The 23,234-nt window shown below is 37.8% G+C and overlaps 1 pseudogene; it reads left to right on the forward strand.

The window, feature by feature from the left end:
* The window catches only part of LOC119542626, a 125,864-nt pseudogene extending 105,454 nt beyond the window's left edge, over window positions 1-20,410 (forward strand).
* Window positions 20,411-23,234: the final 2,824 nt, after the last annotated feature.

Genomic DNA, 23,234 nt, shown 5'->3' on the forward strand with positions numbered 1-23,234 from the left:
TTGCCAAATGATGGAAGCAACCTAAGCATCCATCAGTTGATGAATGGAATATAAACAAAATAAGGTTTAAATACACAAAGGAATATTATTCAGCTGTAGAAAGGAATGAAGTTCTGATACATGTGACAGCGTGGATGAACTTGAAGACATCATGTTTTGTGAAATAAGCCAGACACAAAAGGACTATTATTGTGCAAATTTCACTTACATGAAATGCCTGGAGGAAGCAAATTCATAGAAACAGAAAGTAAAGAACAGATTAGCAGGGACTACGGAGGGAGGAGGAAATGAGGAGTTACTGCTTAACGGGCATGGAACTACTGTTTGGAATGATGAAAAAGTTTTGGTGATGGATGGTGGTGATAGTAGCACAATAGTATGAATATAATTAACAGCACAGAATTGTACACATGAAAGTGGTTAAAGTGGGAATTTTTGTTTGGTATATATGTTATAACAATATTCTTTTTAATGTGAAAAAAAAACCACTATAGAAAAACTGTTGCAGAGAAAGTTTAAGTAACTTTCCCAGATCCCAGATCCAAAGGGTTTGAATTGGATACGCATGCAGGGGTGCCTACCTTTTTCAAGTATGGGCCCTTTATTAAAATCAGAGTTTCTTAGACTCCCTGTAGAACACCAGTTATAATAACTAAAAATTAAATTACTTACTGTGGACCAAGTGCTGTCAAAGAAACTTGCATAGATTAACTCATTTAATCCTCACAACAATCTTATGAAATTAGTATTTTTATTATTATCTCCCTTTTACAGCTAAGGACACTGCACCCTGGAAATCTGAAGTAACTTGTCCAAAGTCATGCAGCTAGAGAGTAAGTGGCAAAACTGGGATACAAATGCAAAGTGTTCTGTCTCCAGGATTTAGGCTCTTAACTATTACATGTGAATATACTTTCAGAATCTGTTACTATATAATGAAAAAAGAGAATTCTGAATTTATTAAAGGATGTAAGTAAATTTATGTTTGACTAATCATAATAGCAGCCATAATATTTTTGAAAAATGAGAGTAGGGGAATGTGAGAAATATATTGTTTATTCTACAGACTATGTTTAGTGCACTTGTGAATAAACACAGTCCCGGTCTGCCCCACTAGCTGAGATGTGCTTCAAACTGAACAGAGCCTCCCAATTAAGCTCATCAGGATCCACCAAATGTATAATGTATTCAACATACAGTTAAGTACCATGAAAATGACTCTCCCATAGTTGAAACATACATTATATTTGACCTTTTCTGTTCACTCACCCCAGTGATGCTTACAGAACCCAAGGAAGCCAACCAAGATTTGTGCTTCCTTCCTAGTGGCAGGAAGTTCAAATGTAATGAATTGTCATTTACTTTGGAGGGGATATCCCGTCATGATCCTGACAATTTGACCTTTTAATTTAATTGATGTGTGAGCCCCTGAATCTTTATAGGGTTTACCTCCCACCCTTAGGAATGCATGAGTTTTACCAAGGCCTCCAAAGTACTTGCCACATTTTGCTCATCCAGTTTAATTATATTGACGTCATCAATATGGTATACCATGATGATGTTCAGCAGAATGTCCAGATGATCCAGATCCCTTTCGACCACATTATGACAGAGGACAAGAAAGTTAATACAGCCCTGGGACAAGACCACAAATCTATACACCTGTCTGCCACAAGTGAATGTTAACTGTTTCTGATCCTTCTTCCTGATAAGGATGGAATAAAATATTTTCACCAGGTCTATGGCCAGATGCTATGTATCTGAATTTATGTTAATCTGCTTCAGCTGAGATACCTCTCTGGCACAGAAATTCCAATTGAGGCTACTTCTTGGTTGAGTTTACAATAATCAACAGTCATTTCCAGGGATCCATGTGTTTTTTGTAGAGGCCAGACTGTTGAGTTAAATGAATATATGATGGGGAGCATGACCCCTGCATCCTTTAGGTTTTTAAGAATCTCTGCCAACTTCTCCCCCCAATTCTCCAGTATTGGTTTTTATTTACTCTCTTGGTCTAGGGGGTGGGGGAGGAGGGGGGACAGTTTCATAGGGCTTTTAGGTGGCCTTCCCCACTATGATAACACTTACTGCATAGGCCAAGGAACCAATTTGCGGTTGCTGCTAATTATCAAGTATGTACATTCCAATTACACATTTAAGTACCAGAGAAATGACTATCAAATGGATTTGTGGACCTACTGGTTTCATTGTGAGTCCCCCATGTATCCTTATGCTAATAGGGGTGTCCAGGGTGATGCTGCAGGTCCCCAAATATGAATATCAACTTAGACCTATGTTCAAGAGTCCTCAAAATGTTTGAGTATTCTTCTCTCCAAGTGTCTAGTTACCCGAGTAAATAGCCATGGGTCTCTTTAGGGAAGGATCAGGAGAATGTTTACTAGATGCATTTGCCATGAATGCTGGGTCCATTCTCATGGGGGACACAGACTCTCCCTTCAGTCAAGGGCTTTCAGTTCTGAAAACTGTCTCAGGTCTGGAAACACCTTTTATTGGAGCAGTTGCCCTCAGCCTTCTGATCATCCATCCTTGCTTTTGATTTTGTAGATGGGAAATTCCCTTGTTGCATATATGCCTGTATTGCCCAGAAGGATGCCATGTTCTGTTAACCATCCCCATAGCTCCCTATGGGTCTAGATCCCCTGGTTACCATCCCAAACATGTTCATTATGACAATTACTCCTACCTTGTACATGGCATAATTGATGTCACTTGGCCTCTATTATTTTGGCATCCTATCATGCCTATTGCTATCAGTGGGCCCAGTTCTATAACACCATCTCCTACTGTCAGTCCTGGCCTACAGAGGTGAGTGACCAGTGAGCTTTTCAATGATTTGGTGCCCCACTCACCACCATATTCTTTACCACTTTGGTAAACACAGTAGTCTCTGAACTCTTCTGCAGAACCAAGTCACCTGGTGGGTTTTCCAGCCTTCCATAGTTTCATTCCCTTTAGTATGCTCACTTCCTTGACCCATTTAATCTCTACTTCAGTTCTCTGCCATGGCAGTTCTGACATTTCTACTTCACTTACTAAGGACCATAAATTTCTACAAACCTCTGAGATCCATGTGTTAGCATCGTCTCCTTGGGTACTTACCAATATATCAAATCTGATATCATGGGAAAGTCCTGCCATATAATAAAACCATATTATAAAAATGTTCTTCCCCTGCTTTTCTAGCATTTGTACTCTGTCTACTGTCAGTCATGTAAGTAGGCCTTATAATTCGGCAGATAGCTCCTGTCCTCACTTAGCAGACCCAGTACTTCAGCAGCTGGGATATGTTGTAACTTGATCCTAGTTATCAGTCTGGGGGCCAGGAGGAGAGGGGAAGATTAATGGGAGAGGAGGAAAGAACTTGTTAAATTGCAAGGCAGAGGCCTCTGAATCATCTTCAAGTTCGGGGTTAAGAGCAAGGGTAGGAAGATAATCTCTAACAGGGGAATGTGGGCCACTTCTGCAGGTCCATAGAGTTCAGGGGAAATCAGGAGTTTCAATATTTTCAAGTGCATCAACCCAGATGTCCCCATCCCAAGTCTCAGGGTCCCACTTCTTCCTAACTTTAGTGTAGCAGACTCGCTGAGGCTGAGAATTCTCTTGAGAGCTCTGCTCCTCTTTTAATTAAGTTCTGGGTCTAATACTAGCTTCTTCTACTTCCTTGCTGCAGAAGATAAGTCTCATTATATGCTGCCGAAAGGCTCTCCCTCTGACTTTCACACTTTACCTTCAACTGGTAATTCATCTCCCTCTATTTTTCATTTAATTTCTCCATTTCATCACTGGCACTCAGCAAAAACATCTGATTCTATTTTCCGTGTAATGAGTATTCCTCCACTTTCTGAAAAGCCTGAGAAATTATATACAGCAGAGGATTCCCTTCTGGCAGTATCCCCTCCCAATTCACCACTGGTTAAAGTTTTAAAAATTGCACCCCCAGGGCATTTCAAGGGTTCTCAGTGCTCCACCTACCATCAGTGATGGAATCCCCACTGCCAACTGACAAACAGGTGATCCAATTCCGGCCAGACTCCATTTTAGGCTCTGCTTCCTTGGGCCACTCTTAACCATATTGTCTTTGGTAGTGTGATAGTTTGGAACTATGTACCCTAGAAAAACATGTTCTTAAACTTAACCCATTTCTGTGGTCAAGTAAGACATTTTGATGAGGTTATTTCAGTTAAGGTATGGCCCAACTCAATCAGGATGGGTCTTATTTCTATTACTGGAGTCTTTTAGAAGCAGAATGAAATTCAGACAGAGAAAGCCATGGGAAGCAAGAAGTTGGAAGTCAATGAAACTGGAAGAGAAGGGAGAGGCCAGGAGAGGTTGCCATGTGGTGGCCATGTGACAGAGGAGCCCAGGACCAAGGACTGATGGCAGTCAGCCCCAGAACACCAGTCTTCAGAAAGAAAGCATCACCTTGATGATGCTTTGATTTGGACTTCTACCTTCAAATCATGAGCCAAAAAATTGACATTGTTTAAGCCAACCCATTGCATGGCATTTGCTCTAGCAACGAGGAAACTAAAATAGGTGGGATTTCTCAGAGGAAAGACTCTGAGATGAAGATTTGCATGCAGAAAGTTTACTGGAGAAGGTCTTGGGGTTTGTGGGGAGTGGAAGAATTTGGATTGAGCAAAGAGAGAAATTGAACTGCAATGCAGACACAACAAAGACCTCAGCCAATCCCATGGATAACTCTGGAGTTGGGATGGCCCTTCAGATTTGACCCACAGTTGAGGCAAAGGGACAAGACTTTTACACCACCACTACCACCACCGCCCCTGCATGAACCACATACTACGTGTGGGGAACCACATACCTTCTTTACACAGGTGAACTCCTGTCATCTGGGAGCTATTCCCAGAGAGGGACCCAACTGAGACTCATAAAACACCAATACTCCCAGAAGGTAGGAAAATGAGTGCCTTGGTCCTGATGGAGGTGAGGGGGATCAGGGAATCTGGGCAGTACTCCAGATTCTGATACATGTGACAACATGGATGAAACTTGAAGACATTATGTTATGTGAAATAAACCAGACTCAAAAGGACTAATATTGTATGGATCTCACTTACACGAAATATCTGGAAGAAGCAAATTCGTCCTGACAACATCCTGACATTGTATTATAATTACTTATTTACATGTACCTTTGGAACTAGAGTCCTGTTCTGCTCTTGAAGACCTCCTCCCCACTGAGCCCTGCCTCCTGGAGGATGATTCTGAGGTCAACTGTCTGTCTGATACTCTAAATGCTGCTTTCTTTAAGAATCTTTATTATTAACAATAAAAACATGTCAATAGGTAACATTTATTGAATGTGTTTCATGTGCCAGATAGTTGACTAATGCTTTACATGTCTATATTAGCTCAATAATCTTCCAAGAAACCCTATAAAAATCATATATGCTTCATAGTGCCAATGTGAGAATTAAAATGATGATGCATGTAAAACACGTAGCATTTATCACAACATGTGGAAGCACTCAGTTAATGTTAACTTTTATAATGATTTTACAGATGTTGAAACTGAGGCATAGAGAGGTTAAGTCAAGATCACAGAGCTATTTAGTGAGCAAAAATGTAAAGCTAAACAATCAGATCCTGGAACCTTTTCCCTTTAATTCTATTCATTCTCCCTGCCATCTCTCTCAAGACTGCTTTTTTCCTCCATATGGACCTCACCAATGCCAACTGCTTCTGTGACCTACTACCTGTGCCATGCATTAAGATTCCAGGGTTTTCTCTACACCTAGACTTGGAAACTCTCCTTCTAGAACCTTCTCTCCCACATTAGGAGATTAAAATTCCCTTTCAAGCCTCTTCCAATCTGCTCCACATTGGTATATTCAAAGTTTCTTGGCCTGCCGCAAGCCAACATCCATCCATGCTTCTCTGTATACCGCCTCCCCTTCAGTCAATATCTTTCCTATTTGATCCAGCCAGATATTGTCCAACAGATGGCCTCTTTGACCTTTTTCTCTTTTCAAGGTATATTTTGCCTCTACGTTTAGCTGCACTCAAGTGGGCACTGAGAGAGTGGTCTTGACAAGGATAGTCAAGGTACCTCACTTCCTCTGCTCTTTGCTTAGCTCCTTGGAGTCTGGCTTCCATGTCTATCACTACCTGATTACTAATCTCCATATTCACCAAATGGAATAGTGTTTTTGAAATTTCCTTTTCTTTGCCTCTGACTAGCAGTTGACCCTATCAACTGAATCCTTTTTATAAAAACTCATCTACCTCCTCTGATCCCTGATATCTCAGGTTCAAACTGCCAAAATCTCCTCACCCTAAACCACTCCTCCAGATTCCACTACTGTTCTTGGCATTGAAAAAAATAGAGTGATTCTACCTTCCCCACAAAATATCTCTTCACCTTGTACAGGGCCAGTCATACTTTTCCCTGCTCTCTTAAACTGTCTAGTGGACAGGGCAGACATTAAACAAATAAATGCAGTAATAAGTGTTGCAAGTAATTTGAAGAAGTGGTAGATGGTACCATACAATAAGAGCAGTAAGTCAGAGATTAAGGAAAGCTTCCTCAAGGAAAGAATCCTAGAGCAGAAATCTGAAGGATGCATAGGAGTTCAGTAGGGGAAGGAGGGAGGAAAGAGCATTCCCAACAAGAGGTAAAAACATGCCCAAAATTGAGGGGCAGGGAAAAACATGGTGAATTCAAGACCATATTGGAGAGACCAAGGGCAATTGTGATACGAGTTTAGTCTGGAATTGTAGGCTGTAGCCAACTTCTAATGGCCTTGTAGACTGGTCACAAGTTTTTACTCAATTTTAAGAGCAATGGGAAACCTTTGAATAGTGGGATGGCGGTTGATCAACCTGACTGGATCATGATATGGGGAGAAGGATAGATTACATGTTTCTCTTAGACATATTGATTTTAAGTGCCATTGAGGAAATAACAAATTGGGAATTGGATATACATATTTAGAGTATGGAGGACTGACTTGGGCTAGAGATAAAAATTTGAAAGTCATCTGCTTACAGTTGGTAATTTAAGAGATGGTAATGAGTGAGATTGCCTAAGAAGAGAATGTATACTGAGAAGAGAAGGCCTGGGCCCAAGCCTTGGGGAACTCCACCATTTAGTGACCTTGAAGAAAAGAATATTCCTGCAAAAAGACAGAAAAAGAATAACTACAGAGGAAAGAGGGAAATAAGGAGAGACTTCTGGTCCAGAAACCATGGGAATAAATATTCCAAGAAGGACAATCAACACTTTCAAATCTACTAAAAGGTCAAAAAAGGTAACAACTGAAAATTTCCTTTCAATTAGGGACATGGAGTTCATTGGGGAGCTGTTTACAGTGGAGTAATAGAATGGAAGACAGATTAGAGTGGGTTAAGAAATGAGTAGGTACAATTAGTGCAAACTAAGGTCAATAGTTAACAGTGACATTGTAATATTCTTCCATTAATTGTAATAAAGGCACTATACCAAAGCTAAATGTCAACAATAGGGAGGATATAAGGGGTATGAGATTTTTTTTCAGAAGAAATGAGAATGTTCTCATATTGACAGTGGTGGTGAATGCATAACTATGTGCTTATACATACAAGGGCCATTGATTGTACATTTAGGATAGATTGTATTTTGTATGAATAAAACTGTTTGGAAAAAAAAGAATAGGGGAGTAAGAGGTATGGGACGTTTTCTTTTTTATTTGTATTTATTTTTCTGGAGTCATGAAAATGTTCTAAAATTGATCATGGGGATGAATGCATAACTGTGAGATGATACTGTGAGCCCTTGATTGTATACTTTGGATGGACTGTATGGTACATCAATATATCTCAATAAAATTGCATTAAAAAAAGAAATGAGTGGGTTGCAATGAGATACCACTTCACATCCACTGGGATGGCTAATATCAAAAAGACAATTATATATATTGGTGAGGACACAGAGAAATTTCTAGTGGGGTTGTAAAATGGTTCAGCCACTTTGAAAAATAGTTAGGTGATTCCTCAAAATGTTAAAAACGGAGTTACCATATGATCCAGCAAATTCACTCCTAAATATATACCAAGAGAAATGAAAACATACATAAATGCAAAAACTTGTGCACAAATGTTCATAGAAGCATTATTCATAGGAGTGAAAAGAAGAAATCAACCCAAATGTCCATCAATTGATAAATGTGTAAACAAAATGTGGTATGTTCCTACACTGGAATATTATTCAGCCATAAAAGGGAATAAAATACTAAGTACTACAACATGGATGAACCTTGAAAGTATTGCACTTAGTGAAAAAAAACAGACACAAAAGACTACATATTATATGATTCCATTTATATGAAATGTTCAGAATAGGCAAACCCATGGAGAAAGGAAGTATATTAGTGGTTGCCAGGGGATGGGATGGGGTGGGGAATGAAGAGAGAATACTAATGGCTATGAAGTCTCTCACTGGGGTGATGAAAATCTTCTAAAATTAGATAGTGGTGATGGTTGCACAACTTAGTGAATAAACTAAAATATTAAAGACATTTAATTATATACTTTAAAAGGGTGAATTTTATGTCATGTGAATTACATCTCAACAAAGCTGTTACAAAAATAAAAAATAAGTAATATAAATAAGCTTACATTTCTAAACATAATAAATGTCTTAAAAATTGTCTCTGTTCATTAAACAAACAAAAAATAGCAGTAAGCTGAGGTAAAGAAATATACATAATAAATTAAATTTATCTTTCATGACACATCTGTGAAGGTTATGTGAGACAAGGTCACAGGTGAAAGGTAGTGAAGACACAAGTGCCTCATTTAGTATTTAGTATGAGGGCATTTAGGATAGTAAACAACTCTTTAAATAGGTTCCCAGTGTAAAAGTGCATCTAGCAATGTGAATATAATACTGCTCAATGTTTTCAATTTTCCAAAGCGTGCTTATTTTTTAAATATAATGTTCATCTTTTATTCTAGCTAGTATTAAAAAGTGCACTGTGAACTCATAAATGTTGAGAACCACTGGACCCATGGACTCATCTCACCAAGCCATGATACCTCCTGGTGATACTGCAGTTCTGATTTGGAAGCCCAGCCTGGCACCTGGAACCATATCGTTCTCCAAGCCAATTATTTGAATCTGGAATGCCGCCAACTCTGGATTTCCCAATCCTGGTCTCCATCTATCTGTTGAGATAACAGTCTTTTTCATAGTTACCTTTTCTTTTTTTTTACCGCCAATTATTTACCTACCCTATGGCTGAAATTACAGTTTCCCCTTCAATTCTAGACTTTCCTCTCCAGACTGAAATGTTAACAGCAGTTGCTGGGACAATTTTTCCATCCCAGAAACAATTCTAATTTATGAGTCCATCCCCTTCTTACAACCTGCCACCTATGTTAGTCAACCCACCATGCACAGATGAACCCTAGGAAATAATTGATGCATTGTTATACTCACTGTGGTGGTTTGTGGCTGTTTACCCCAGAGAAAAACATGTTATTAAATTTAATCCATTTCTGTGATTAGAACCCATTGTAAGCAGGTCATTTTGATGAGGTTCCTTCAGTTAAGTTGTGGCCCAAATCAATCAGGATGGGTCTTAATCCCATTACTGGAGTCCAATAGAAGCAGAATGAAATTCAGACAGATAGAGGAAAAGCCACAAAGGGAGAAACCAGAAGCTTAGAGTCAAGGGAACCTAAGAGAGAAGGGAGCAGCCAGGAGAGGCCACCATGTGCATTGTCAAGTGACAGAGGACCCTAGGACCAAGGATTGCTAGCTGCCAGCCCCAGAACACCAATCTTCAAGAAAAAAGCATAGCCTTGATGATGGCTTGATTTGGGCTTCTTCTAGCCTCAAAACCATGAGCCAATAAATTACCATTGTTTAAGCCAACTTATTGCACCAAATTTGCTTTAGCTGTGAGGATATTAAAAACTCACTTACAAAGCTCAAGAAGTCTCTGATATATTTGACTCCTCTCTCCTTTTCCACAATCAATAAATTAATCAATCAGTCACTGTCATAGTCACCATTTCTTCTTTTCCCCACTATTCAGATCTCCTCTACTACCAGGCACATAGAAGGACTACATTGCATCAATCCTATGAAATTAGGTGTGACCATGTTATTTCCTTTGGTCAATAAAATGATAGCAAAAGTAACTGTGCTGAGTTATTGTGAGAATAACTAACAGTGCTGAATGATGTGCGAATGTGGTGGAAAAGGGAAGTTTAAAGTCATATCTGTCACCAGAAATAAAGTTGGAGGTTAAAACATGAGAATGTATAACACAGTGAATCTTGTGGTGGACAATGTATGTGATTAACTGCACAAATACTGGAAATTTCTTTCATGAACTAGAACAAATATATGACACTATAACTGGAAGTTAATAATAGAGGGGTATATGGGGAAAACAGTACCTATTGCTAACTATGTACTACAGTTAGTAATAATTTAACATTCTTTGATCAACAGTAACAAAGAGTCAATTATGGAGGGAGGCAGTTAGAGGTATGGGAGGATTTGAGTTTCCTTTTTTGTCTTTATATCTTTTCTGGAATAACGAAAATGTTCTAAAATTGAAAAAACATTAATTGTGGTGATGAATGCACAACTATATAATGGTACCATGAATAACTGATTGTACACGTTGGATGATTGTATGGTATGTGAATAATCTCAACAAAATTGAATTTAAAAAAAAGAAAGTAACTGTGCTAGTTTGAAGCTGTATGGACCCCAGAAGAGCCATGATCTTTTAATCCAATCCTGTGGGGTGGGATCTTTTGATAGAGTGTTTCCATGGAGATGTGACCCACCCAACTGTGGGTGAGACATTTTGATTAGATTATTTCCATGGAGGTGTGAGCCAGCCCATTCAGGGTGGGTTTTGGTTAGTTTACTAGAGTCCTTTAAGAGAGCTCATGGAGAAAAGAGGCTCAGAGAAGCTGAGAGAGACATTTTGAAGAGAAGCTAAGATATGTAATCCAGAGTTTGCCCCTGGGAGAAGCTAAGAGCCAACACAGACCCAAACGCTTGGAGATGCAGACAGAAGAACATTTGGAGATGTTAAGCTAAGAGATGAAGCCCAGAGTTTGCCTCAGATAAGCTAAGAGAGGCCCTCCAGATGCTTAGAGAGAAAATGCCCCAGGAGAACCAAGCAGAGAGCTGAGAGAAGCTAGGAGAGACAGAATCTTGGGGACAATTTTGGAGAAAGATATTTTGAAACATAACCTGGGAGCAAAGGACCAGCAGATGTCAGCCACGTGCCTCTCAGCTGACAGAGGTGTTCTGGACGTCACTGGCCTTTCTTCAGTGAAGGAATCCTCTTGTTGATTCCTTAGTTTGGCCACTTTCATGGTCTTAGAACCGTAAATTTGTAGCCTAATAAATCCCTTTTATAAAAGCCAATCCATATCTGGTATTTTGCATAACAGCAGCTTTAACAAATGGGAGCAATAACCTTTCGATAGAAAGATTTAATTGCTAATGTCTGACTTTCTAACTCATGCTTCACCTGGCACAGCAATCTTAAAAGTACTTCTTGATATAAGTCATAAGATCAAAGCATCCCAGAGAGCTGAGTCAACAAATGGAGTACAACTGCCCTGAAAATCACCTGAACCTGCAGAGTGTTTTGCATAAACAAGAAACATTTATGTTGGGTCAAGCACCTAAGACTTTAGAGTTCTTGTTAATGAAGTGCAACTTGGCTTACCCTGACTGATACAGTCACCAAGTTCTAGCCACTTGAACATATGCAACTGTATTTATTTTAGCTGTGTGTGATGGCTAAAACAGAAAACAACACCAATATCATCAGTAAAGGATTAAACAAATTATAATACAGTGGAATAGGCACAGCCTTTGGGGGAAAACATGTAATGATATTAAAAATTGTTCAAATATACTGTTTAGATTTTTTGAAAGTCAACTGTAAAATAGCATATATTGTATGATCCCATTTTCATAAAAAGAAAATGTAGATACAAATATACATATGCACATAGATACAATATGCACATGACTAAGTACGGAAGTGAATATATTCTATTTGTATTACTATATGCAGAGGAAAAATCTATAAGAATATTTTACAAATTATTAGTACAGTTATCCCAGGTGGGTGGAGTTACAGGACATTTTTTTGCTCTTTAAAAACAATTTTTCTGCACTGTTGAACTTTTTTTACCAGGAGTGCATTTTATTTTTATAAACTGAAAAAAATGTATAATGTTTTAAACATAACTTTCATGTCCTTTAAGTGTTAACACATCTCCTATAGGTTAAAAAAAAAAGGAAAAAACAACCCTGTTCTAGTTTGCTAATGCTGCTGCAATGCAAAACACCAGAAAAGGACTGGCTTTTATAAAGGGGGTTTATTTGGTTACACAGTTACAGTCTCAAGGCCATAATGTGTCCAAGGTAACACATCAGCAATTGGATACCTTCACTGGAGGATGGCCAATGGTGTCCGGAAAACCTCTGTTAGCTGGGAAGGCACGTGGCTGGCGTCTGCTCCAAAGTTCTGGTTTCAAAATGGCTTTCTCCCAGGATCTTCCTCTTTAGGCTGTAGTTCCTCAAAAATATCACCCTTAGTTGCACTTGGAATATTTGTCCTCTCTCACCTTCTCGGGAGAAAGAGTCTGCTTTCAACAGCCGTCTTCAAACTGTCTCTCATCTGCAGCTTCTGTGCTTTCTTCAAAGTGTCCCTCTTGGCTGTAGCGCCTCTTCAAAATGTCACTCACAGCTGCACTGAGTTCCCTCTGCCCGTCAGCTCATTTATATGGCTCCACCAATCAAGGCCCACCCTAAATGGGTGGGGCCACGCCTCCATGGAAATATCTCATCAGAGTTGTCACCTACAGTTGGGTGGGGCAGATTTCCATGCAAACAACCTAATCCAAACGTTCCAACTTAATCCCCACTAATATGTCTGCCCCATAAGTTTGCATCAAAGAATATGGCTTTTTCTGGGGGACATAATACATTCAAACCAGCACAAACCCTATGTAAAAATACACAATGTTTTGGTTTGGGTTTTTTTTTTTTTTTCCATTCCATTTGTTTAATAATATATATTCACCAGCAGAGAACAAAATTTATGATGTTCTACTTGTTTGTTTCCATCTTTGAATTCTATGAGACAACTGAAAATTACTTTGTTGATATGTTATATTCAGTGCTATGTCACCTTATTTAGTTGTTTGGTTCATCTTGTTAAGAACTCTTCTTTGCTAGACCATATGAAATATATGCATTCCATGTTTGATTTTGGCATCCAAAATTGCAATGCTGCTGGTTAAGGTTTTAATCAAGCAACAACTTCAGGCAAAAAAGAACACACCATATAGTTAATAGTTCAAGGTTCAAAGTTAACAAGAATACTGTAAAATTCTAACAAAATATTAAAATAGATTTGTAGAGAACAATTGAATCATTTAATTCTCTATATCTTAGATAGGCCACATTTATGCGGTAGTTCTCTTTTATTAAGAATTGGTATTCTCGATTACCATAATTTTAGTAAATGTAAGAAATTAATGCTACGTGTATAGTTTATTGACACTGATGTTTTCAGTACTTGAATATAAAAAATAATATATGGGTGTCTTATTTAAACTACCAACAAAATAAGAAGTCCAAATTGAGAAGAAGTTTACTAATGTGACAAAAAGGAATCTTTTATCTCTCCATATTGATACAACTGGTGAACTAATTTTAAGCTTCACAGCCTGGAATCATGACAGCACGCTCAGTAGTCAGTCTGCCTAGGTTCAGATACCAGCTTTGCCATTCACTGATCATGTGACCTTGGACAAGCTACTCTACTTTATCTGCCAAATGGGGATAATGATAGTACCTAACTCACAGGGCTATTGTGAGGATTGAATGAGAGAAGCCAGATAGAGCAGTTAGCATGTAGCCTGTCATTTGGCAACAACTCAATAAATGTTAGTGCTGTAGTTAGTGTTGTTGATAATAATAATACTGAAGTTGCTGCTGCTTTATTGTTATATGCTTACTTTTTTATTGGACCCTCTCTGGATGATGGTATTCAGCATCTACCAATAAACTAAAAAAAAAAAAAAATCAGTTAAAAGTCTGATTTGGTGATCAAATTTTTATTCTTAGTCTTATAAGAACCATAAGAATTGGGAGTTTAAACTTCATGTTTATACATATTTAAATAATAATATAATAAAATAAACTGTCAACATTGGGGAAGCCTAAAGTATATGTTTGGAAATGCTACTATAATGCATTCTAATCCTGTAGCTATATAGGTTTTCATTATTTCATTTGTACTGGCCATTTAAAAGTTTTTCCAAACCTGTTTTTCCTACTCAGTCTTTTCTATAAAATGCTGAAAATATCCAGTTTTCTCTGTGGCTGAGTAGGAATTCAAACCTAGAATTCCTGCTCAGCCACTTACTAGCTATATGACCTTCAGCAGTTTTCTTAACCTGCTGTAATCAGTTTCTTCATCTACACAATGGTGTTAATTTACCTCAGAGGAGTGATGTGATTACTAAACAAGTTAATACCTGAAAAATTATTAGAACAGGATTTGACATGTAGTAAACACTGAGCATTAGCTATTAACATTATCATAGGGAATGCTGGATATTTTCAACATTACAATGAAGATTTGGAACACTGTATATACAGCTAATATGGTGACTGCATCAGTCAAGATCACATCAAGAAACAGAAGAAACTCTCAACTTAGGCAATCTTCAGAGAATAAAGGGACTCTTTTCAAAAGAGTGGATGGGGTATAGGGAAATCACAAGACATAGTACAGTCCTAGGGGCTAGTCGCAAGAGAACATCTTTACTAACCTAGGTCAGAAGAGTGTGGGAAAGGACCAGCTTCCAGATCCTAAAGGAGAGTCCTGTTGAGGGAGCCACCTGACAGAAGTCACAACCATTGTTGGTGGAAAGCACCCAGCCGGAGGAGACCCCATGGGGAGTAAATACTTGACCTCTCTCTCCCCACTCAGTTCGGCTCCTGATAGTCAAGCCAAACTAAAAACCAAAGGACAAGGCATCTCTCTGGTGTAGCACATAATCTCAAGCTTCTGGGGCACAGAGGAGAGTGTAGAATAGTAGACAGTGGGCCTGAAAATACCCAAAAACAACACTGATGTTAATGTTCATATTTTAGATAGATAGATAGAGAGAGAGATATAGATTATTATTTAATTGTCTACCCAAGCTCATTTATCAGCAGTTTTCCTCTAAAGGGCTGTGTACCTAGAAATTTTCTTTAATTTTTCATGACAGAGAGAGGTTTTGTTTTGTTTTGTTTTCACTAATTCCTTCAGGTCTTGGACTAAGGCAACCTTCCACGGAAATTTTTTTCCAGGGAACACTCTCTAAAATCACAAACCACAAGACTTTTCATTACCTTCACTGCTGTATTTTTCTCTTTATTATCATCCATATATACTTTCTAATATATATGTGCATATATAATAAACATATGTACACATATATGTATATAACAATGTATTTGTGGGTAAATACATTATATAAAATATATTATTTTATTTATATAAAAATTTATTATATAAAATATTTACTCCCTGTCTCTCCCACGAGAATGGGTGCTCCATGAAAGCACTTCTGTATCCCTAGTGCTTAGGAGCCAGGAATTCCAAATGTTTAATTAAGTAATTGTTTACTAGTTATATGACCTTGGATGAGCTACTTAACTCTCTGTGAATCAATTTTATCATCAGTAAAGTGGCAATAATAAATACACCATAGGCTTGTGATGAGAATTAAATGAGCTAAAATATGGAAAGAGCTTAGAACAGTGCCTGGCACATAATAAACATGTGCATGTTAGCAACTGCTTTACTGAAGTCCACTGAATTAGAGTTTTCAGTTTATGTTTGAGATATTTAAAAGTTAATTTTCTCTCAAAGAAAGTAAAGTTTAAGTTTTATCTGTTCTACTGTTTTCTTCCTGATGTTTAGTATAATTTAAAAATACACATATGATGTATGTATTCGTAGCAAATAACCAGTTTGAGTGTTAGACATATATTTTTACATATGCATACATTTTAGTGGACTTTTGTTTTGTTTTGTTTGTTTTTTGCCATGGTGGAAACTAATAAATAAAGCAAACAGGAAGAATGCCTGTTCTCCTCTTCTTTAACAGGTGTAGTCAAAGCAGAAATTTGTCAAGTAGAGTCTGCCTCTAACAATTATAATTATTTAAGAAATTTGATCTCTAACTGGGTTCTTTCCCATCATTTAAAAGTCACTTATAATAATTATACTACCACACATTTTTCCTAATTTACTCTTGTTTAGAATTAAACCTTTTTAAATGCTAAAAAGGCTGTAAAATTTTAAATGCAATTTTAAAGGTACAGTTTTACAAAACTTTAATAGTCTGATTTCTCAACAAAAAATTAGCCAAACTCAATACAGTGTGTCTACTTTTCAAAAATTAAAAGATATAACCATCACAGAGTTGTGAGAGATATAATATGTGAACTAGGCTTATTTGAATGCTGAGATAATCCATTTTTATCTTCAGTAAGAATGACTTACAGATGACTAGCATATATAGTATAGGAAAGTACAAATAAATTATCTTTTTCAGTATTTCAATAATTTATTTTGTGCAGATTTACATGTGTCTTTAAAAGTTGAACTGTTACACCAACAAAAAACATAAAAATGCATAGTTTAATTAAGTAAGGTATAGCTAAGGATAACAAAACAGTTATGAAATTAAAATTACTATTTTATAAAACATCATTGTTCTTAGAAATATTTGTGTGAATATATACACTGCAATAAAGTCAATGTGTTCTTTCTGCCCAAAGAAAAATGAATTAACAAAAATTTTACCTTAGCATTTTATATAGCATTATTTTTGGTATTCATTCAAAAAAGTCATTTGAAGTTATCTGTGGATCCACAAAATTTTCAGAGAATAGAATAATCACTATTTCTTAAATCTAGCAGATGACAGAATATTCTTCTCTTTTTTTGGCTATGACAAATTTTCAACTACTTGGCATTTTATATTTTATTGTGGGCTTTTTTCTTTCTTTTCTGTCCTTTCCTTTTTGCTGTTGTTTTTGTTTGTTTGTGGGCATAATTATAATTAATAAAAGAAACTGGTAAAATTATTATTTTAGCATTTTTAAGGACTGTTTCTTATAGCCTCTTCATTTCTTCTATTCCTATAATCATTACCCTACTTTTTTATCACTATAGAAATAAGCTGTAAAGACCATTAATTGAATTAGGGTATTCCTGATTCTCTTAGAACAGTTTGTACCCTTATATAGGGCTTCCATCAATTATGTTCATTTTAATCCTGTCTTAAGCTCCCTATTCTTGCATGTATTCATTCATTCATTGCAACGCACTGTTCAGATAAAAGGGGATCTGCCATGAACATAATGGGTAATTTGCCTCCCATTCTCATGCCACTTCTTCTTCTTTCCTTGCTTGCTCAGTGAAAATAATAATAACCACTATTTATTGAGCACATATCAGGTGAAAGTCACTGCGATGTGTGTTTAACAGAATCATCTACTTAATTCTCAATCTGACCTGACAGGTAAGAGGCAGGTTAGTGAGGTCCAGTTCAACTCCTAGCTCTGCAATTGACTAGCTGTGTTCCTTAAGCAAGTAATTTAACTTTCTTGGACCTCAGTTTCTTTGTTTGTAAAACAGAGATAACAGTAGTATCTTCCCCTTATCTGTAAAACAGGGATCATAGCAGTACCTAGCACAAGGGATTCTTGTGAGTATTAAATTAATATATGTAAACTACCTAGAATAGTGCCTGGCTCAATAAATTCAACTATTACTATAGTAGCTGTTTCATCAGTGAGGAAACTCATAGATTAACTAGCCTGACCATAATGACACAGCCACCAAGAGACTGAGCCAGAATCTCCAAATCTTGGCCTGATGTCATGGATGTCCAATTGAAGTTTTAACTGTATCAAGTAACAATTTGCAACAGATGTTGCCATCTCAAGAAAATTAAATATAAAAACAATAAGTTGTTACCCTCTAGATGAAGCTAAAGAAGCTCTTCTAAACAGTCTGGCTTATTTGAGTACAACAGCAAAGGGAGATACTGATGATTTTTAAAGAACTTATTTAGAGGAAGAGAGAAATGGAAAATAACAGAACATGTAGAGTTATAACAGAAGAGAACTATACAGTGGTAAGAAATTCCTACTATTTGCTCTTTACTCACTCCTCAGAATGCACATAATATTAGACACCTATCACAATGTGCAAAAGGGAAACAAACTTCATGGGATTTATCACCAGACACAATAATTCAATCCAGACGAAAACAAACATAGTCAAAGCATAACTGTTGCTTTTTTTGCCAATTGCAGCTGCTGAGTCAATATTTTAGTGTTTAAAGAAAATTTAATCATTCAAATTTGAAATCAGTTTATGTAAGTTTCTTATTTTGTAATATCACTAGGAGCTATTTTCTATGATTACCAATTTGCTGAATCACAGTAAATGGAGCTATTGAGCTCAGTTTTATAAGGTGAAAAATGACTTCACTTCTAATGACGTATTTTTTTCAGACATTATTTATATAGAAAAATAATTTATGGAACACTGAATGTTGTCTGTTCCTATATTACAAAGCCATGTTAAAACAAAATACCCAATCTTAACAAAAATTTTTATCCTAAGGATTCGAATAATTTGAAGATCATAAACTGCCTTTTTCCAGAGTACTTACTTAGAAAATACTTAACATTACATGTGTCTTTTAAAGTCACAGAGTCCCATGGAAGAAGATCAAAATGTAGAAGATTTTGTTCCCTGCCTTGATAAATATAACAGGGGAGGATGGATGTCTGCACAAGTGTCCTCACTTGATAAAATAGGTTGAAGAGACAGCTGATCTCACTGACCTGAAATAATTAGAATAAGCAAACTCAGAGTCAGAATCTAGAATATAGATTACCAGGGGATGGGGTAGAGATAGGGAATTGGAAGTTAAGGCTTAAAATGTACAGGGTTCCGATTTGGAATGATGGAAATGTTTTGTTAATGGATTGTGGTGATAGTAGCACAATGTTATGAATGTAAAGAACAGCATTGAAATATATTTCTGAGTGTGATTAAAAGCAGAAATGTTGATTGTATACATGGTAACAGAATAAAATTTTTTTAAAAATCCAAGGGGAAGGAAATTTAGAGAACAGGGGTCTTGACTGGAACCAGGATCTACCTTAACAATCATTTGCCCCAATAGAGACAGAGTGGGCCTGGAATCCCCCCTGGAGCAGAGCCTCCTGCTCTAACAAACAAAGAACTAGAGGAAGTAGAACTGGAGCCAGAACTAGATCTAGACATGGACTTGGAGGCAGAGGAGGAAAACCTGTCAACCACACTGGGCTCTGCCCTCAGCTTGCCAGTTGGAAAACTTAATTGGCCAGTGGGAACCAGAGACTTCTAAGTCCGTCATCTGGATACATGCCCATGAACCAGAGTAATCTTGGGGAGACTTACCAGGAGTCTGTTTGTGGGGTAGTGAACAGTGTCCCCGTCCAGCCCCTCTGCACCCAATGCCATGGGGACACCTGTCATTGGAGTCATCGGAGGGTCCTGTTACAATATCTGAGGTCAAGTTCCAGGAGAAGGTGTTGATGAGGAGAAGCCAGAGTCGGAGCCAAAGCCCACGGCCACGTGGAGACAGTGCCTATCACTCTCAACACCACAGCTTGCTTACTCCTGTTACCCCACTCTCCCCATCAGGACTAGAGGAAGAGGATGTGAATGGTTATGTCATGCCGGATACACACCTCAAAGGTACTCCCTCTTCCCAGGAAGGCAGCCTTTCTTCAGTGGGTCTCAGTTCTGTCCTGGGTACGGAAGAAGATGATGAAGATGAGGAGTACGAATGCATGAACCAGAGAAGAAGGCGCAGTCCCCCTCGTCCCCCCAGGCCAAGTTCCCTCGAGGAGCTGGGTTATGAGTACATGGATGTGGGATCAGACCTCAGTGCTCCCCTGGGCAGCACACAGAGTTACCAACTCCACCCGGTAGCCATCATGCCTACTGCTGGCACATCTCCAGATGAAGACTATCTGCGACTGGTGGAGGAGGTCCTGGGTGTGTGTGGGGGGGGGGGGGTGGATTATGCAGCCATGGGGGCCTGCCCAGCAGCTGGGCAAGGGTTTGAAGAAATGAGAGCTTTTAAGGGGCATGGACACCATGCCCCCCATGTCCACTATGCCCACGTCAAAACTCTCCAGAGCTTAGAAGCCACTGACTCTGCCTTTGATAACCCTGATTACTGGCATAGTAGGCTTTTTCCCAAGGCCAATGCCAGGGAACATAACTCCTGCTCCCTGAGACATTCAGGGAACATTTGATGGCAGCTAGTGCCTCTAGATGGTACCCTTCTCCCTTCTCCCTATTCCCTCTCCTTCACAGGTTTTAGCCCCATTTCCTCAGTCCTAGACAATTCCATTCAACCTTTGGAGGCTTTTAAACACTTTGACACTGGTGTGTAACCAGCTCTGCACTTTCTTCTCTTCGCCATCTCCAGGAAAGGTTTTCCCTATTTTGTGTGCTTTCCCAATCCCACTCCCCAGCTCCCTCAGGGGGACTCCCTGGAGATATGAAGGATTACCCCTCATATCCCTTTCTCTCAGGCTCTGACTTGTTGAGAGTAGACCCTTAAGTGTGCCTTTGTTTCCCATTAGACTGTCCTAAGGAAGAGAAAAGGAGGGGAACCTAGCAGGGGAAAATACATTTTTTGGTCTAGGGCTTTTAGCCTCCTGGAAAAACAGGGAAGCTTAAATTTTCATGGAGTAAAGAAAGAGAGCTTTGGAGTAGATAGTAACAATTACTACTGATTAAGCATTTACTTTGTGCCAGGCATCATGCTAAACTTTACCTACATTAGCTCACTTAATACATCAGTTCTGTGAGGTAGGTATTATGCCCAATTTACAAATGAGAAAACTGAGCCTTAACAAGATTTAAGTAAATTAAGAGGCAGATCCAGGAATCAAATCTTCCTAATTCTAATGCACGTGCTCTTTACTGTAAGGTGTCAAGGAAAACAAAAGTTGGTCAGAGGGCATTTTTTTTTTGCTTTTGCACTGAACCAGGTCTAACTCCAACAAGCATAGCCTCTTCCAGTGCCCAGACTCCTCATCCCAGGAACTAGAGGAGGGGGCCAGAAGGAAAAATAACTGCACATCTTTGTGTAAACCATAGCCCACATGTGTTGTAAATTATCTCTACTCCTTACCCGATGATGAGGGTCCATTTTTAGGAAATAATCTCATCCATTAGTGAGATATCTCTACTTGGGATAGAAAGAAGACCCAGCTCCACACCTCTGTCCCCTGAGATGGGAACCAGGAGGAAAATGTTATATCATTTATTTTGTTTTGTTTTTATACATGCCTGAATAAAAATGCCAAAGTTAAAAAAAAAAATCCATGGGAACTGCACCACACAAACAGTGACCCTAAGTTAAACCATGGACTATAGTTAACAGTACAATTATAAAATGTACTATCATCAATTGTAACAAATGTTTCTATACCAATGCAAGGTGTGAGTAATAGTGGTAGATGGGAATCCTGTATTTTGTGCATTATTGTCTGTAAATCCACAACTTCTCTAATAAAGAAGAGAGAGAGAGAGACAGCTGGAACATATGAGTGATGCAAAAAGAAGACATAAGTGTAAATCAGCTAAACAGATGAACAGCATTTTTGCTTGCATATGTTCACATAGCATTTCAGCAGCGTAATGCTAGATTTCACTTATGCATATCTGTGGGATAAAGGAATCTCTCAAAGAATGAAGACTCTATTCAAAAGTGTACAGTGGAAAATTAGTCCTCACAATGGGCTTCCTTTATAGAAAACTACTGGGTTAGCAGTATGTATTCCATCACACATGGTTTTCTAGGGTTTTGATTCAGCTGGTCCAAGTAGGAATAACAATTGGAGCACTGTGCAACAATAATTGCTTGCTGTAGCACTAATTGAAGCAAAATTTCCCCCCGGGAAAAATGTTCAAACAACAACAAAAAAGATATGTGACAATATCTTTGATTACCAAGTCAGTATCCATTAATAGTGTTTTGGCATGCACAGGTCAAAAGCAGCCAAATTTGGAGCAACATAAAAATGTAGAAACTTCTAACAAATGTGCCCATTGCATTTGAATAAAGAGAAAAGAAAACAAAGCACATTTTAAAAGAATTTTACTCATTCTAAGATTCACTTTTGGAGTGACTGAAGGACAAAAAGATTTCAATTAATGCAATAAGACATTTTGAACCTCGAATCAGTAAAAGAATCTGTCATACATATAAAAATAAACTTTGGGTTAAGGATAAAAGTAGGGGATATTGTCAATAAACAAAGAAAACCAATTTATTCTACAGGGGAAATAGGTTTATTTTAGACACATGGTGACTGAACTAGACAAGAATTGGGATAGAATCAGCTGGAAAAATTATTTGGCAGTGTCTACTAAAGCTAACATAGGCATGCTCAGCAATTACACTCCTGAGGGTATAGCCAACAGAAATGCATACAAATGACCATCTAAAGACATGGATGAGACTATTCTAGCAACACTATTCATAACAGAAAAAAATACAGGATAACCCCAAAAGGCCATTCAAGAGCAGAATGGATAAATAAATCGTGATATATCCACAAAAGGAAATATTAAAGGAGCAATAACAATGAATGAGCCTTTCTTATAAACAATTGAATGATCAAATCTTACATGCAACTTCTATGATACCATGATTCCATTTATATAAATTTGGAAAACAGTCAAAACTAATCAATGATGTTAGAAGCCTGGATAGTAGTCACCTTTTGTGGGGATATAATGATGATAGGAAGGAACTTCTGGGATGCTAAAAACATTGTTTCCTGGTTTATGTGCTAGTTACATGGATTTGTTCACTATGTGAAACTTCATCTAGCTATTCATTTAGTATTAACTTTTCTGTTTGTATATTATACTTCATCCAAAATTTTACTTAGAAATTAAAGTGAAATCAAATTCTGACTCCATGTTTTACAAGTTGAATGACCTTGAGCAAGTTACAAAACCTCCCTTAGCCTCAGGGCTAGGTATCCTTGTAAAATAATAATAATCATAGTGCCTACCTCAAAGGGTTATTATAATTAAATAAGCTAATGAGCCTGGCAC

Source organism: Choloepus didactylus, chromosome 8 (assembly GCF_015220235.1).
Source record: "Choloepus didactylus isolate mChoDid1 chromosome 8, mChoDid1.pri, whole genome shotgun sequence".
Lineage (NCBI taxonomy): Eukaryota > Metazoa > Chordata > Mammalia > Pilosa > Megalonychidae > Choloepus > Choloepus didactylus.